Consider the following 12235-nt stretch of genomic DNA (forward strand, 5'->3'; position numbering starts at 1 on the left):
CACCAAGAATGACAACAACAACAAAATGATTCTGGCAAAATTGGCTCATTTTCTTTTTTATAGTTTAAAGGACTCTGCTAATCACTTGAAAGTCATTGTCTCATTTAATACAACAAAAAATAAAAGTTGGCATGATTATTTTTTCTGTCCTTATGAGGAAATAGAGGATTTCAGAAGTTAGGTGAATTGCCCAAGGTTGTGCAGCTGATGAATGGTACAGATGAGACTCCAGCCCAGATCTGTTTGACTATGAAGTCCATGCTGGTAACTGTCATCAGCCTTGCTGGTGGTTATTTTGTTTTCTTTGTTGTTTGTGTAACAATCAATCTAAAACTAAATCTGTAGAAATGTTGTATAGAGAGATTCAGAATTCAGACCTAACCAAAGCACAGACAGTACTTGAGGCCCACTCCAAAATTACCAGCTGCCCTTCCCCTCCCAGTTGTAACCACAGTAATCATCCATCTACTAGCTCTAGTTTGTGTAAGGTAAGCTCCAGAGATCTCCTTAATGCTGCTTATGTGAATCTTTAAAATCCCATTATTGGTTTCTGAAGGCTTTCATCCATCACCCTCTCATGATAAATCTCTAACAAGGCTTTTGGTCCTCCTTTCACTTTCAGATTCCCTCATACTCAATAAATTTCCTAGTGAAGTCACAGTTAATCTTGAGTAGCACATTAACCTTGTTCATATCAAAGTAACCCTGCAAGTTTTGCAGTTTTACATGTGATTAGAGACAGGTACCTCACACACTGTGAGTCTCCTTTCACCATGGGTAGAAGGGTAGGATGAGCTTTCTGATCTCTGCTCTCATTCATCTCTGTTCCCTGGCCAGGCTTGGGTATCTGCAAGGCTCTGCTTGCTTCTTGGCTTTTAGATAACTCTGCTGATCTGTCAGCATTTTTCTCTCTTATCCACTTATCATCTGATAAACGTCCCCTTGCATCATTCCATTTTCTTAAGTGCCATTGCTCGATAAATTAGTTTGAATTAAAAATTTAAGCCCCTCAAACTATATGGAAAATTTAAACCTTTTATTTAATTGATTTAAAAAAAATGCTCTGCCTAACGTCTCGGTGGCTGGATTCCCCTTCAGAGAGTGACGTCTTTTTGCATTCAGAAATTCAGCTAATAACTCATAATCACTATGCCTCCAAAGGTAAGAAGGTTGATTAGTCTATCAAGATTCCACCTGAAGTAATCTGTTCAGACTCTATGGTTATCTGGTTGCAGTCTGCTACTGTAAGCAGGGGCATCCATGCTCAGGCTCAAAGCAAAAACTTTTTACATAGTGTGGTTGGAAGGTGACATAAGGTACCACATCATCCATACATATTTCCTTTTGCTCATCTGCCATGAAACCTGAAATTCCCACCATTTTATAACATTTCAGGTTATGGCATCAGAAATCCTCTTAAAATATAGAAGTCACCAGAAAAAGGTCACCTTTTAAGTCATTAATGGCTATTAACATCAAATTGAGATTTAGTTTTGAGTTACTTAATGGCTCAAGAAGGACAAGAAGAGAATAATAGGGGAATGATATGATAGACTTTGATGGGATGGAGTGTCAGGAAAGTTGTAATCGGATGGTTCTACATCTGGAGGGCACATTTGAAAGGGGGACCATGGTGGAATATTCAGGACAGTCAGAATGAAGGATGAGATTTTTCACCATAAATGAGTTGGGGGTGGAGGAAATGGGCTAGAGTAGAGAATCTGGGAAGATACTGAGCTAGAGATATCTATTTCACAGTTTGTCAGAGGCTCAAGCTTATTTTAAAATGGATAATTTTAATTCAGTACTTGTTTCCTCTCATGATTAGGAAATCAGAGCAAAGATCAAGGTAAAAACATTGCTAAATCTGATGAAATTGGACTGGCAGTGTATGTTGTGCATAGGATTTTCTAACTGAAGTCCAGATTTGATGGAACCAGAACGATGCTCATGTATCAGATGGGAGTTTTCCATGTTCCCCTATAGAGATTGGCATTGAGCGGATCCTCCTTCAGATGCAGTTAATTAGCATGTTTTGCTAGTCTTATAAAATATAGGTTAGATGAAGGGAAAACAGTATCGTGTGGAATTCACAGTGTTGAGAAGTACTTTTTAAACACAGCATTGGACATTTGAAGATGAAATTATCAAATAGAGGGTAATTATAAAGGAAAAAGGAAAAACAGCTGATCTGCCTGTATTAACAATGGCAGATTAACCACCTCAAACTGCTTATTAGCCCATGAAAGCACAACCATTAAAAAGGTCAAATGGCCAAACATGGGAGCATAAAGCCACTACTGCAGAAAGGTCAGTTTTGAAAATTAGACAAAAAGGTGAAAGCTATTATTATGGAAAAGATAAATCAGTAGAGCAGAGCAAAGATCACTAAGGATAACAGACCTGGGAACACCAACAGTGCGGACAACTCCATTTTCTTCTGAGTGACAGACTCAAAGGGCTCCAGACAGAAGAAAGGAACAGGGAGCCTGGTGGCCAATAAAAGCTAAGCAACTCAGGATAATTTAAGGGAAATCTCTATCAACAGACAATCTTGAAAGGGTTGGGATTTAGAATTCTTTTTTTTTTTTTTTTTTTTGAGGAAATCCTCAGAACCCCCACTACGAAATGAATGTTTGAAAAAGAGCAAATCTCTGTCAGAACAAATATAGTGACAGTGCTAATTTTCACAAGGTGCTAGGATCACAGTCTTTGTGAACCTCTTGAACTGTCCCAGGCATTTCCTCAAGTTCTGTTGTCACAAGGGATATATCCAAAGTGGTAGCCATGTGGAGCAGGGGTAGCCTTTTTTTTTTTTTTTGAATCATCTTTAAATTAAGCCATCTAGTGGAGTACTCTTGCTAGAGGTAAAGGAATTGGAACATGAAGAATGAATAAAGTCAGAAAAAAAAGAGATGGAGAAACAAAGAGGTGGTAGTATTAAAAAAAAAAAGAAGAAGAAAAGAAAAAAAGAGAAAGAAAGCCAAAAGAAACAAATTTAAGATTTTTTTCAGCCTTTATGATGTGGTAACTCCCTTACAATCTTTAACTCTTTATATGCTCTCAACAAATATAGTGCCCATGTTACAGATGATAAAACTGAGGCACAGAGATTATTAGTGTTACTTAGCTCACACAGCTGCTGGCATCTGTAATTGAAGGCAATCTCTGTGACTCAAACACCTGTACTTTTTGAACATACCAGATTTCTAGACTTAGAGGACCTAGATTCAGTATTTCTCTGTCACATACAGCTGTGAGATTTATTCTAGCAACTATTTATTTATTAAGTATTATTAGTATTAATAGTATTAAAAGTGCCTACTACATGCCAGTTGCTCTTCTAGATGCCTAGGGTGCAGCAGTGGAAAAGAGACAAAAATTCCTACTTACAGAGCACATATTGTAGTGGGTAGAACTCAGATGAGTCAATGTGTTTGTCTAAGTTTGTTTCATTACTTCCAAAATAAGATGTATAATATGTAACTTAGAAGATCTGTTACTATACCTGAACTTGACAGTTGTAAACTATAATATGATTTACAAATATCATTCTTCCTCTGATTACTGGAACTATGCTTGGCATGCAGTGGTGCTCAATAACAGGAGAGAGAAACAGTGAGGAGAGAGAGCAAAGCAAGAGAGGAAAGCCCAGACATTATTACAGGAGTGATGCCTGTAGGTGCTGTTTACTGGCTTCTGGTTACATATAACCTGGTCATATTTTTGAAAAGCAGAGCAGAATATTGCCAGAGGTAGAGATCTCCAGCTTAATACCAGGGAATATATTATTTGAAAAATATTAAATTGTAGTGTAGGCATCTTCCAATGTGATTAATATATATTTGGGGTTGGAATGGTAGGACTAGTATGGGGTTGGTAAAGTAGCAAACTAGGGGGATGACAGATAGGACTCATGGATCTGAGTATGTTGATATTAGAATGGATGTTAGAGTTCATTTCCAATTTCCCTGGCCTTTTGCTCTCCCCAACTTTTAACATGAGAACATATAATTCTGGAGTGGTTGGCCATGAAATACCTTCAAGTAGAATTAATATGGAATCAAGTCCAGGGTCTAGACTCAACATGCAGCACTCTGGCTATGGCAGTACATTATATATACTGTTGTTTAGATATTTCTGGCTCATTCAGTTCCCCAGGTTAGTAGGACTGGTGTTTAACTGGTGTTTCTTATCTTGTAAATATTAGTGGGTCAATACTTGTCTTCCCTCTTATGTAGTGAGTCAGTTTGAATACATTGAAGTAGTTAGGTTTGCCACATTTTCTAAATTCAAAGACCGGATTTCAGATAACACCCATATACAACCACACACATACCCATAATGCAAAGGCAAGGTGTGGCATCCCAGTAGATACGAAAGATGCTTTAGTGTTACAATTTCATTTTCTATACCAGATACCAAACAGATATGGTGTTAAACTTTGGAGAGGATCTAAAAGTTTATTTTCACACAGTAGCACTTATATGAGGTACACTTTGCCCCACCTGGGCCATACTGCTTATCTAAAAGGTGCTATTTGTGGTGGTTGCTCCATAGTCTGCTGACCAAAGAGGTTGTGTGTCTCCCTTGCAGGTTTACTTAATGATAAATGCCACAATGATGTCCCCCAGGAAAATGGCCATTTAGAGCGGATGTGAAACAAAGGGACAAAGAAGGAGTGTGGATGATAGAAATTTTTGTGATTCCACATGCCCCATTCTTACTCTATTCTATCTAAATTTTTGTGATTCCACATGCCCCATTCTTACTCTATTCCATCATACCTTCATTTTGGACCAACCAGCAATATTAATACCAAACAGTCAGTTTCAGGGCAGGTAAGAACATTCTGACATTCTCCGAGGGGGCTCAATTTATAAAGACAATACTTGAAGCTGCTTTTGTTTGAACAGTTCTTGAACAATTTGATAATAATAAACTATTTTAAATGTAAACAAAAACAAAAACAAAATCTCATTCAAAATACAATAACAATTTGGTGACAACAACACACTTTGCAATGATTCTGCTTCCAAGTCTGCTAGAAATAAATGGAAGGTTATATCTTCTGACTTGAGAAAGCCTGCTATTTATAGAACATTTATTTATGTCTGAAACACATTTAAATATAAATTGCAATACTTAATGCCTAGTTTTATAACATGTCATTCACAATCCATTTAGTATTTTATTGCATGAATAGTATAAGAAACAGATTTATAGCCCTCAATTATGGCATTAATAAGGGATGATGGAATCTCACTGAAGATGTATTTCCCTGCAGTTTTTACAGAACTTTATTGTTGTAGTATGATGTGAACTAGATTCTTAATGTTTTATTATAAGAGGACTAGAAACAAGTACTCTGATAGGCAGAGAGTATAAGAAAAACATTGATATTCTCACTAAACATTATTGCTTTAAGATCAATGCAGAAAAATTACTGAAAGCATATATTGGGTTTTGTATAGGATATTTTAAATCAAGTTGGAAAATAAAGTTAGCTTTGGTCTTATGACATATAGTTGCAAACTGTTTCTAAAATGTTTCTCTTTCTACATAAGAGCTCCAAGTACTTGAATGTAATAGTTCACTTTTATTGTTGTGTTGTTGTTACAGGCTAAAGACATGCATCTCACATTTTGATTATATGAATTTTAAAGGAATTTCAAAATAATTTAGCATCTTCATCTTTTAGTTGGAGAGGGTGTGGAGAACAGGTCACTGAGTAGAAAAGGGGCTGAACGTGTGACTAGTGAGGACATTGCGTTCTAACCGCCCCCCGCCAAGTTAGTCAGAGATTTAATAATCAGAAATGAAATAATGCAAAAAACAGAGGGATGAATGTTAAGAGGGTTGAGGTTTCAGAAAAAATTCAGAGCTGAATAAAGTGGCACCTGACATATATAAAGAACATATGAAGCATGTACCTGGGAGGGCAGCGTAAGGCCCAGGGAGTGGAACACAGGATTGGGTTAACATTCCAGAAGTCAGGGAATTATCAGCTTGCTCAGGATGTGTGGTAGAAGAGGGGGCCCAGATGACCCTACTGACAAATGAAGTAGAAATGTGGAAATAGCCTGGGCTTTCTAAATTAAAAAAGAATGTTTTTCCGGTAACAATTATTAGTCATGTTAAATGTTAAATGTAGTGCTGTGTTCAGCACTGAGAATTTTTGTAATACATTTCCTGTTAATGTTTTTGAGAATCTGACCTGGCAGAATGGGAGATGCTAACTTGTCAGGGATACGATCCAGCTGGCATCCATATTTCCAAGGCAGAACTCATAAGTAGGTTTTAAAGCTTTTGAGGAGTCAATGAAGATTAGGTATGACCTGGTACAAGCTCTTTCCCAGGAAGTGTGCAGGGCAATGAAACAGCTCTACAATCGCTGTTTCTACAGAAAGCAGTGCACAGGGATCATAAAACCTTCTGGCTCTGTTCCTTGGGTAGGAGCTGTGTGTGGGAGAGCTCCAAGGACCAATTTCATGGCTGACATGTAAGGATTTCAGTCCATTTAAAATAATTGAGTATAATTCCTAAACTGTGATTTGCAACTAGTGGTTAAGGAGTTGTCTCCATTCCCTGTATTTGTAGATGGTGTGCATTAATTACAATCTTATTTCTTTGTTTCAGAGAATCAGTCAGACTGACTTATGGTGATAAAATCACATTTGCTTTGTACCATTTATTAAGAGAACAATGAATGCGTCTTTTACTATTTTAAATGTCTCATTTTCTTTTGCTATGGACATTATCAGTTCTATTAGTCATTATTTTTCCGTTTCTAACACATTTCCAAGACATCGATGACAGTATTTCATTATCAATTAAGAAGTTTGCAATATTTACCTCTCTACTTGCAATGCACAGTACAACTCATCTGTATAATGAATGGAAATAACCTAATTAGAGAGTCATGAATTTAGACTTGGAAGAAACTTTAGAAATCATCTATTTGAAATTGAAATCTCTATTTTAAATACTTGTACAGGGAAGCCCAAAGAAGTAAAATAACTTTGCCAATGTCATACAGTGCATTAACAGGAGTTTCTAGGACTAAAATCAATGTCAGATGTATTCAGCATATGTGATGAAATAGGCATCATACTAAGGCTTTAACTATATTAACTAGTTTGTTTATTTATTTATTTATTTATGATTTTATTTATTCATTTGAGAGATAGAACAGAGGGAGAGGGAGAAGCAGACTCCCCGCTGAGCTGGGAGCATGACGTGGGGCTCAATCCCAGGACCTGGAGATCATGACCCGAGCCAAAGGCAACCACTTAACCATCTGAGCCACCCAGGCGCCCCTATATTCACTAGTTTAAGCCCCACAACTATTATATGAAGTAGGGCTACTATTATCCTTGTTCCACCAAAAAAAAAAAAAAATAGAGTAATTTTCCCAAAATCACCCAGCTAATAAGCAGTAGAGCAAAGATGAGGATCCAAATGGCCTGTCTCCAGGGTTTGCCAAACTCTAATTTCAAATATACTGACCTCAAGTCCAGGGTCCTTCCTAGCACATGTCATTTATTTTCAAGCTCATTATTTAAAGTATATTTATGGTTCTTTTAATTTACAAAAACATGGAAAATATTCTTGTGACAACCTAAGGAAGTAGGGATTAAGTAATATCCCATTTTAGAGGTGAACAAATTAGAGACAGAAGTAAACATGTCTAGTTCAGCCAGTGAATCAACGGCAAGCAGGAACAAAACTCGTTCACCTACCACTTAAGTGTTACAAGAAATAACTGGCCTCTCAGGGTAATGCCAACCCCCATCTCATTTTCTGTGTTCTCTGCCTTCTTCATTTCCCCCAGACCAGTATTCACCTTCCTGCACAGATACCCCAGCTCCCTCTACACTGCCCACAAGACAGTGGGGTATAGTATTAAATCAAAGCAATGTTATACAGGAAGGGATTATGTTTTGATTTTGTACTCATTAAAAAGTGGTCAGTATACTACATGAAATTACTGTTTACAGATTAGTGACAAGGGCTGATGATAGGATCCAGTTGGACCCTGATTTCTAGATGCCCTCAAACATATAGTACTTCTAGACTCAAGTTCAGCCATATGCTATTTTGCTAACATGTCAGAATAATCTGTATTTTTGTAGGTGATTTCTGCTTTTATAGACTTATTTTACAATAAAACACGTTTTTATAAAAATGAAAAAAAAAAAACAAACCACTCCATTGAGTCACTCTTCTACTTACCAGGATCCTAACTTACAACTGAGCATTTTTGTTGCTCATTGGACCCAGGGCAAAGCCAGTGTTTCTACTGTACTTCCACAGTTTCCAAGATCTATATTTCATTCCCCTATGTTGGCCATGGGATATTCAAAATTTTGAACCCAAGTAATCACTTCTACCAGAACCATATAAATGGCCACCTGTCAGGGCTCCGATTCTGAAAGCTTCTTTGTAATCCACATAGAGTCTTAGTCCCTCTGCAAGCAAGGCTGCCCCTGTGTTGTTCCCTTTTCCTCTAACATTCTGCAATAAGAAGAGCATCAAATCATGTGTGCTATGTGAAGACTGTACTACTGTAAATATAAACCAATAATGTGATCACCATGATTTTTTAGGTAGTGAAAACCACTCTAGAGGAGCAGAGCTGGCCCTAGACAGTCCTCTACCTCTTGCCTTCTAACTACAGAGGTACCTCACACACTTTCCATTATTTTTGTAGAAAAATTCCTCTCAGGGGTGCCTGGGTGGCTCAGCCATTAAGTGTCTGCCTTCGGCTCAGGTCATGATCCCAGGGTCCTGGGAAGAGCCTCACATCGGTCTCCCTGCTCGGCAGGGAGCCTGCTTCTCCCTCTCCCACTCCCCCTGCTTGTGTTCCCTCTCTCGCTATCTCTCACGGTCAAATAAATAAAATCTTGGAAAAAAAAAAAAAAGAAAAATTCCTTTCAGATATAAAATACTATAAAACTACTATATATTAAGGTGAAGATGACTGATAAACAGTTGTCCTAGTATATTCCTATATGTTAATGCAAGGCAATATTTTAATCAAAAGAAATTATCTTGGGGGAGGGTAATAATATTCGAAGTTTGTATTTGAATGTGGGAGAAATTGTGTGGAAGTGAGATATTCCAAGATTCCATAATGCTACATTTAAATAAAAGTGACCACGTACTGATAAATAATTGTGCTCCTGAGCAGTAGTAATCTCTGCATTTTTTTTCCTCTCTTCCTATTCTTTTTGGTAAAGGCAAAGGGTATGACTTGAGAAAGAAGAATCATTCCTCTTCCTGTTTTACTCTCTGATTTAAATATATTATCTAGAAAAATTTTGACCTACACGTCCAGGGTTGTGTGAGCCAATAGTAAACTTCACTAGTTTGTTCCACCTCATGACTGGGGGAAATAAAAATGAAAGAGAAGCCAACATTTTCACAAAAGTGGCAGCACCACAAAGAAGTATCAAATGTGGCTGGGGAAAGACATGAGCAAGCCACCAAAGTTGTTGTAAATTTGCATTTTCCCTATCAGCCCAATAGGAGCATCAGAGACCAGGGATGGCGAAGGGAGTTATGAGAAAATACTGGAGCAGTGTTAGACATAAAAGATGTTGCATATCATTTGAAAACTTGGGTAAGGCTACATGATGTTAATTGCCATTCCTTCATTGGGGTGGATTTCTAAGCATTATACATCCATTGTCTCCTTGGGTCTTGTCCACAGTCTTGGTAAGAATGCAAGGATTATGCTATTAGTTGTTTTTGGCCACCAGATCTCCACCACTTACTAGCTTGAGTAAATTTCTTATACTCCCCAAACCTCAAGTTTCCACATAAATAAAATGGGGATAATAATAGGAATACTCAAAGGGTAATTGTAAGGGATGTCATAAGATAACACATGTGAAATGCTTAGCACATGTTTCATAGATGGTTTTTATTTTGTTATAATTTTGCTTATTAATGGAGATGCCAGAGGTTAAATAGTTTCCCTCCGGATACCTCTACTTAATAGTGGAATCAGAACTACAATCTTATCTTTTATGCCTCCCCAAGTCCTCTTTCTCCTCCTGGGAGTTGTGTTTCCAGAATGAAGAATTTCTTTTTCTTCTTTTTTTACCAAAGCGGCAGATTACTCTCCTGTTTTAACTCAGGAGTCTTCTATTATCACCCTGTCAAGTGAAGAACTGCTGTTTCTCTACTAATCAGTGGAACAGTTGCCTGTTGAGGTCGGTGGTATTGATAGCATCTGCTTCTACAGGGAATCAGTGAGCCATCCATCAGTATTAGTGCCTCTGACTCCCACTGGACCCTCGTGGTGTTACAAGGTGGTGTCACAGGTTAAACAGATTCAGTGTTTCTGGACAAGCAGGGAGTGGTGCAGAGTGTATGAAGGTCAGAAGGGAGTGGAACTGAGCTGTAGGTTTTAACTGCAACTGATAGATCATTTAATGGAGGAAGACTCTAAACAAAAGTAGGATTTCTTCTTCACACCTTTTACCTTATGGTTGCCTGCCATCTTCTTTTTAATTAAAACTTTTTGGACTTTTTTTTTTAGAGCAGTTTGGGTTTACAATAAAATTGAGAGGAAGATACAAAGAATTCCCATTTGTCCTGTGCCCCCACACATGCATAGCCTCCCCCATAATCAACATCACTCACTAGAATGATATATATATCATTCTATATATATATATGTGTGTGTGTGTATGTGTATATATATATATTTTTTTCTTTTTACCAAGGTTGAACTTACAATGACACATCATGATCAACCAAAGTCCATTGCTTACCTCAGGGATCACTCTTGGTGTTGTATATTCTATGGGTTTGGACAAATGTATAGTGACATATTTCCATCATTGAAATATCATACAGAGTATTTTCACTACCCTAAAAAATCCTTTGTGCTCTACCTATTCATCTCTCTCTACCACCCCCACTCCCAGCCCTGTCACCCCTGCCAATCACTGATCTTTTTATTTTTTCCATAGGATTACCTTTTCTAGAAAGTCATATAGTTAGAATCATACAGTATGTAGCCTTTTCAGTTTGGCTTCTTTCACTTAGTAATATACATGAAGTAATATCAATATACATTGATAGCTCATTTCTTTTTAGTGGTGAATTATGTTTTATTGTTTGGATGTAGCACAGTTTATTTATCCATTCACTTACTGAAGGACATCTTGGTTGCTTCCAAGTTTTGGCAATTATGAATAAAGATGTTATAAATGTTAATGTGAGGGTTTTTGTATGAACATAATTTTCAACTCATTTGAGTAAATATAAAGGACTGTGATTATTGGATCACATAGTAAGAGTATGTTTAATTTTGTAAGAGACCACCAAACTATCTTCCAGAGTGGCTGTAACATTCTGTATTCCCACCAACACTGTATGAGTGTTCTTGTTGCTCCACATTCTTGCCAGCATGGTATTGTCAGTATTCTGGGTTTTGGCCATTCTGGTAGGTGCAGTGTGGCATCTCACTGTTTTAATTTGTATTTCCCCAATGGCATAAGATGGCTAGTATCTTTTCATGCAGTTATTTGTCATCTGTATATCTTCTTCGGTGAGGTATCTATTTGGCCGATTTTTAAATTGGGTTGTTTTCTTATTCTTTAGTTTGAAGAATTCTTTGTATATTTTAGATAAGAGTTCTTCATCAGATGTGTCTTTGCAAATGTTTTCTCCCAGTCTGTAGCTTGACTTATAATTTTCTTGACATTATCATTTGCAGGGTGAAAATTGATAACTTTAATGAAGTAAAAGCTTATCAATTATTTCTTTCATCGATACTGCCTTTAATGTTGTATCTGAAAAGGCATTACCATTATCCAAAGTCATTTAGTTTTCTCCTGTGTTAACTTCTAGAAGTTTTATAATTTTGTCTTTTACCTTTAGGTTTATGATCTGTTTTGAGTTAATTTTTGTGAAGATTATTATAGATTCTTTTTTTTTCTTTTTCTCTTTTTTCTTTCTTTTCTTTTCTTTCCTTTCCTTTTCTTTCTTTCATATGTGGGTGTCCATTTGTTTCAGCACCATCTGTTGAAAAGACTGTCTTTGCTCCAAGCATTGTATTGCTTTTGCTCCTTTGTCAAAGATCAGTTGAGTGTATTTGGGGTGTCTATTTCTGGGCTCTCTGTTCTGTTCCATTGATCTATTTGTCTATTCTTTCACCAGTGCCATACTGTCTTGATTACTGTAGCTTTATGGGGAGTCTTGAAATCAGGTAGCCTTA

The sequence above is a fragment of the Neomonachus schauinslandi genome, chromosome 6, assembly GCF_002201575.2.
Source record: "Neomonachus schauinslandi chromosome 6, ASM220157v2, whole genome shotgun sequence".
NCBI lineage: Eukaryota > Metazoa > Chordata > Mammalia > Carnivora > Phocidae > Neomonachus > Neomonachus schauinslandi.